The following is a 7,500-nucleotide window of genomic DNA, read 5'->3' on the forward strand; positions in this document are numbered from 1 at the left end:
AACAGAGAGAGAGAGAGACACTGTGACCTCCACTAACAGAGAGAGAGACACTGTGACCTCCACTAACAGAGAGAGAGACACTGTGACCTCCACTAACAGAGAGAGAGACACTGTGACCTCCACTAACAGAGAGAGAGAGACATAGAGACACTGTGACCTCCACTAACAGAGAGAGAGACACTGTGACCTCCACTAACAGAGAGAGAGAGACACTGTGACCTCCACTAACAGAGAGAGAGAGACACTGTGACCTCCACTAACAGAGAGAGAGACACTGTGACCTCCACTAACAGAGAGAGAGAGACACTGTGACCTCCACTAACAGAGAGAGAGAGACACTGTGACCTCCACTAACAGAGAGAGAGAGACACTGTGACCTCCACTAACAGAGAGAGAGACACTGTGACCTCCACTAACAGAGAGAGAGAGACACTGTGACCTCCACTAACAGAGAGAGAGAGACACTGTGACCTCCACTAACAGAGAGAGAGAGACACTGTGACCTCCACTAACAGAGAGAGAGACACTGTGACCTCCACTAACAGAGAGAGAGAGACACTGTGACCTCCACTAACAGAGAGAGAGACACTGTGACCTCCACTAACAGAGAGAGAGAGACACTGTGACCTCCACTAACAGAGAGAGAGAGACACTGTGACCTCCACTAACAGAGAGAGAGAGACACTGTGACCTCCACTAACAGAGAGAGAGAGACATAGAGACACTGTGACCTCCACTAACAGAGAGAGAGAGAGATAGAGACACTGTGACCTCCACTAACAGAGAGAGAGAGAGACACTGTGACCTCCACTAACAGAGAGAGAGACACTGTGACCTCCACTAACAGAGAGAGAGAGACACTGTGACCTCCACTAACAGAGAGAGAGAGACATAGAGACACTGTGACCTCCACTAACAGAGAGAGAGAGACATAGAGACACTGTGACCTCCACTAACAGAGAGAGAGACACTGTGACCTCCACTAACAGAGAGAGAGAGACATAGAGACACTGTGACCTCCACTAACAGAGAGAGAGACACTGTGACCTCCACTAACAGAGAGAGAGAGACACTGTGACCTCCACTAACAGAGAGAGAGACACTGTGACCTCCACTAACAGAGAGAGAGACATAGAGACACTGTGACCTCCACTAACAGAGAGAGACATAGAGACACTGTGACCTCCACTAACAGAGAGAGAGAGACATAGAGACACTGTGACCTCCACTAACAGAGAGAGAGAGACATAGAGACACTGTGACCTCCACTAACAGAGAGAGAGAGACATAGAGACACTGTGACCTCCACTAACAGAGAGAGAGAGACATAGAGACACTGTGACCTCCACTAACAGAGAGAGAGACATAGAGACACTGTGACCTCCACTAACAGAGAGAGAGACATAGAGACACTGTGACCTCCACTAACAGAGAGAGAGAGAGAGACATAGAGACACTGTGACCTCCACTAACAGAGAGAGAGAGACATAGAGACACTGCGACCTCCACTAACAGAGAGAGAGAGACATAGAGACACTGTGACCTCCACTAACAGAGAGAGAGAGACATAGAGACACTGTGACCTCCACTAACAGAGAGAGAGACATAGAGACACTGTGACCTCCACTAACAGAGAGAGAGACATAGAGACACTGTGGCCTCCACTAACAGAGAGAGAGACATAGAGACACTGTGGCCTCCACTAACAGAGAGAGAGACATAGAGACACTGTGGCCTCCACTAACAGAGAGAGAGACATAGAGACACTGTGGCCTCCACTAACAGAGAGAGAGACATAGAGACACTGTGACCTCCACTAACAGAGAGAGAGAGACATAGAGACACTGTGACCTCCACTAACAGAGAGAGAGAGACACTGTGACCTCCACTAACAGAGAGAGACATAGAGACACTGTGACCTCCACTAACAGAGAGAGAGAGACACTGTGACCTCCACTAACAGAGAGAGACATAGAGACACTGTGACCTCCACTAACAGAGAGAGAGACACTGTGACCTCCACTAACAGAGAGAGAGACATAGAGACACTGTGACCTCCACTAACAGAGAGAGAGACACTGTGACCTCCACTAACAGAGAGAGAGACATAAAGACACTGTGACCTCCACTAACAAAGAGAGAGACATAGAGACACTGTGACCTCCACTAACAGAGAGAGAGACATAAAGACACTGTGACCTCCACTAACAAAGAGAGAGACATAGAGACACTGTGACCTCCACTAACAGAGAGAGAGACATAGAGACACTGTGACCTCCACTAACAGAGAGAGAGACATAGAGACACTGTGACCTCCACTAACAGAGAGAGAGACATAGAGACACTGTGACCTCCACTAACAGAGAGAGAGACATAAAGACACTGTGACCTCCACTAACAAAGAGAGAGAGAGACATAAAGACACTGTGACCTCCACTAACAGAGAGAGAGACATAGAGACACTGTGACCTCCACTAACAGAGAGAGAGACATAGAGACACTGTGACCTCCACTAACAGAGAGAGAGACATAAAGACACTGTGACCTCCACTAACAGAGAGAGAGACATAGAGACACTGTGACCTCCACTAACAGAGAGAGAGAGACACTGTGACCTCCACTAACAGAGAGAGAGACATAGAGACACTGTGACCTCCACTAACAGAGAGAGAGAGACATAGAGACACTGTGACCTCCACTAACAGAGAGAGAGAGAGACATAGAGACACTGTGACCTCCACTAACAGAGAGAGAGAGACATAGAGACACTGTGACCTCCACTAACAGAGAGAGAGAGACACTGTGACCTCCACTAACAGAGAGAGAGAGACACTGTGACCTCCACTAACAGAGAGAGAGAGACATAGAGACACTGTGACCTCCACTAACAGAGAGAGAGAGAGACACTGTGACCTCCACTAACAGAGAGAGAGAGACATAGAGACACTGTGACCTCCACTAACAGAGAGAGAGAGACATAGAGACACTGTGACCTCCACTAACAGAGAGAGAGACATAGAGACACTGTGACCTCCACTAACAGAGAGAGAGACATAGACACTGTGACCTCCACTAACAGAGAGAGAGAGACATAGAGACACTGTGACCTCCACTAACAGAGAGAGAGAGAGACATAGAGACACTGTGACCTCCACTAACAGAGAGAGAGAGACATAGAGACACTGTGACCTCCACTAACAGAGAGAGAGAGACATAGAGACACTGTGACCTCCACTAACAGAGAGAGAGAGACATAGAGACACTGTGACCTCCACTAACAGAGAGAGAGAGACATAGAGACACTGTGACCTCCACTAACAGAGAGAGAGAGACACTGTGACCTCCACTAACAGAGAGAGAGAGACACTGTGACCTCCACTAACAGAGAGAGAGAGACACTGTGACCTCCACTAACAGAGAGAGAGAGACACTGTGACCTCCACTAACAGAGAGAGAGACACTGTGACCTCCACTAACAGAGAGAGACATAGAGACACTGTGACCTCCACTAACAGAGAGAGAGACACTGTGACCTCCACTAACAGAGAGAGAGACATAGAGACACTGTGACCTCCACTAACAGAGAGAGAGAGACACTGTGACCTCCACTAACAGAGAGAGAGACATAGAGACACTGTGACCTCCACTAACAGAGAGAGAGAGACACTGTGACCTCCACTAACAGAGAGAGAGAGACACTGTGACCTCCACTAACAGAGAGAGAGACATAGAGACACTGTGACCTCCACTAACAGAGAGAGAGACATAGAGACACTGTGACCTCCACTAACAGAGAGAGAGAGACACTGTGACCTCCACTAACAGAGAGAGAGACACTGTGACCTCCACTAACAGAGAGAGAGACACTGTGACCTCCACTAACAGAGAGAGAGACATAGAGACACTGTGACCTCCACTAACAGAGAGAGAGAGACACTGTGACCTCCACTAACAGAGAGAGAGACATAGAGACACTGTGACCTCCACTAACAGAGAGAGAGAGACATAGAGACACTGTGACCTCCACTAACAGAGAGAGAGACACTGTGACCTCCACTAACAGAGAGAGAGACATAAAGACACTGTGACCTCCACTAACAGAGAGAGAGAGACACTGTGACCTCCACTAACAGAGAGAGAGACATAGAGACACTGTGACCTCCACTAACAGAGAGAGAGACATAGAGACACTGTGACCTCCACTAACAGAGAGAGAGAGACACTGTGACCTCCACTAACAGAGAGAGAGACATAGAGACACTGTGACCTCCACTAACAGAGAGAGAGAGACACTGTGACCTCCACTAACAGAGAGAGAGAGACACTGTGACCTCCACTAACAGAGAGAGAGACACTGTGACCTCCACTAACAGAGAGAGAGACATAGAGACACTGTGACCTCCACTAACAGAGAGAGAGAGACATAGAGACACTGTGACCTCCACTAACAGAGAGAGAGAGACATAGAGACACTGTGACCTCCACTAACAGAGAGAGAGAGACATAGAGACACTGTGACCTCCACTAACAGAGAGAGAGAGACACTGTGACCTCCACTAACAGAGAGAGAGAGACACTGTGACCTCCACTAACAGAGAGAGAGAGACATAGAGACACTGTGACCTCCACTAACAGAGAGAGAGAGACACTGTGACCTCCACTAACAGAGAGAGAGAGACATAGAGACACTGTGACCTCCACTAACAGAGAGAGAGAGACATAGAGACACTGTGACCTCCACTAACAGAGAGAGAGACATAGAGACACTGTGACCTCCACTAACAGAGAGAGAGACATAGACACTGTGACCTCCACTAACAGAGAGAGAGAGACATAGAGACACTGTGACCTCCACTAACAGAGAGAGAGAGAGACATAGAGACACTGTGACCTCCACTAACAGAGAGAGAGAGACATAGAGACACTGTGACCTCCACTAACAGAGAGAGAGAGAGACATAGAGACACTGTGACCTCCACTAACAGAGAGAGAGAGACATAGAGACACTGTGACCTCCACTAACAGAGAGAGAGAGACATAGAGACACTGTGACCTCCACTAACAGAGAGAGAGAGACACTGTGACCTCCACTAACAGAGAGAGAGAGACACTGTGACCTCCACTAACAGAGAGAGAGAGACACTGTGACCTCCACTAACAGAGAGAGAGACACTGTGACCTCCACTAACAGAGAGAGACATAGAGACACTGTGACCTCCACTAACAGAGAGAGAGACACTGTGACCTCCACTAACAGAGAGAGAGACATAGAGACACTGTGACCTCCACTAACAGAGAGAGAGAGACACTGTGACCTCCACTAACAGAGAGAGAGACATAGAGACACTGTGACCTCCACTAACAGAGAGAGAGACACTGTGACCTCCACTAACAGAGAGAGAGAGACACTGTGACCTCCACTAACAGAGAGAGAGACATAGAGACACTGTGACCTCCACTAACAGAGAGAGAGACATAGAGACACTGTGACCTCCACTAACAGAGAGAGAGAGACACTGTGACCTCCACTAACAGAGAGAGAGACACTGTGACCTCCACTAACAGAGAGAGAGACACTGTGACCTCCACTAACAGAGAGAGAGACATAGAGACACTGTGACCTCCACTAACAGAGAGAGAGAGACATAGAGACACTGTGACCTCCACTAACAGAGAGAGAGAGACATAGAGACACTGTGACCTCCACTAACAGAGAGAGAGAGAGACATAGAGACACTGTGACCTCCACTAACAGAGAGAGAGAGACACTGTGACCTCCACTAACAGAGAGAGAGAGACACTGTGACCTCCACTAACAGAGAGAGAGAGACATAGAGACACTGTGACCTCCACTAACAGAGAGAGAGAGACACTGTGACCTCCACTAACAGAGAGAGAGAGAGACATAGAGACACTGTGACCTCCACTAACAGAGAGAGAGAGACATAGAGACACTGTGACCTCCACTAACAGAGAGAGAGACATAGAGACACTGTGACCTCCACTAACAGAGAGAGAGACATAGACACTGTGACCTCCACTAACAGAGAGAGAGAGACATAGAGACACTGTGACCTCCACTAACAGAGAGAGAGAGACATAGAGACACTGTGACCTCCACTAACAGAGAGAGAGAGACATAGAGACACTGTGACCTCCACTAACAGAGAGAGAGACATAGAGACACTGTGACCTCCACTAACAGAGAGAGAGACATAGAGACACTGTGACCTCCACTAACAGAGAGAGAGACACTGTGACCTCCACTAACAGAGAGAGAGACACTGTGACCTCCACTAACAGAGAGAGAGACACTGTGACCTCCACTAACAGAGAGAGAGACACTGTGACCTCCACTAACAGAGAGAGAGACATAGAGACACTGTGACCTCCACTAACAGAGAGAGAGACACTGTGACCTCCACTAACAAAGAGAGAGACATAGAGACACTGTGACCTCCACTAACAGAGAGAGAGAGACATAGAGACACTGTGACCTCCACTAATAGAGACATAGAGACACTGTGACCTCCACTAACAGAGAGAGAGACATAGAGACACTGTGACCTCCACTAACAGAGAGAGAGACACTGTGACCTCCACTAACAGAGAGAGAGACATAGAGACACTGTGACCTCCACTAACAGAGAGAGAGACATAGAGACACTGTGACCTCCACTAACAGAGAGAGAGAGAGACACTGTGACCTCCACTAACAGAGAGAGAGACACTGTGACCTCCACTAACAGAGAGAGAGAGACATAGAGACACTGTGACCTCCACTAACAGAGAGAGAGAGACATAGAGACACTGTGACCTCCACTAACAGAGAGAGACATAGACACTGTGACCTCCACTAACAGAGAGAGAGACATAGAGACACTGTGACCTCCACTAACAGAGAGAGAGAGACACTGTGACCTCCACTAACAGAGAGAGAGACATAGAGACACTGTGACCTCCACTAACAGAGAGAGAGACATAGAGACACTGTGACCTCCACTAACAGAGAGAGAGACACTGTGACCTCCACTAACAGAGAGAGAGACATAGAGACACTGTGACCTCCACTAACAGAGAGAGAGACATAGAGACACTGTGACCTCCACTAACAGAGAGAGAGAGACATAGAGACACTGTGACCTCCACTAACAGAGAGAGAGACATAGAGACACTGTGACCTCCACTAACAGAGAGAGAGACATAGAGACACTGTGACCTCCACTAACAGAGAGAGAGACATAGAGACACTGTGACCTCCACTAACAGAGAGAGAGAGACATAGAGACACTGTGACCTCCACTAACAGAGAGAGAGACATAGAGACACTGTGACCTCCACTAACAGAGAGAGACATAGAGACACTGTGACCTCCACTAACAGAGAGAGAGACACTGTGACCTCCACTAACAGAGAGAGAGACATAGAGAGAGAGAGATAGAGAGAGAGAGAGAGAGAGAGAGAGATACATAGAGAGAGAGAGACACAGACAGACAGACA

General features: G+C 48.2%; 1 protein-coding gene across 1 annotated transcript in view; it reads right to left on the reverse strand.

The window, feature by feature from the left end:
* hdac5 (histone deacetylase 5) overlaps positions 1 to 7,500 on the reverse strand; it is a gene marked incomplete at its 3' end in the record, with an annotated part of 100,368 nt that overhangs the window by 81,116 nt on the left and 11,752 nt on the right. The gene's annotated exons all lie outside the window — the stretch shown is intronic.

This window comes from Electrona antarctica (assembly GCF_951216825.1).
Source record: "Electrona antarctica genome assembly, contig: scaffold_110, whole genome shotgun sequence".
Lineage (NCBI taxonomy): Eukaryota > Metazoa > Chordata > Actinopteri > Myctophiformes > Myctophidae > Electrona > Electrona antarctica.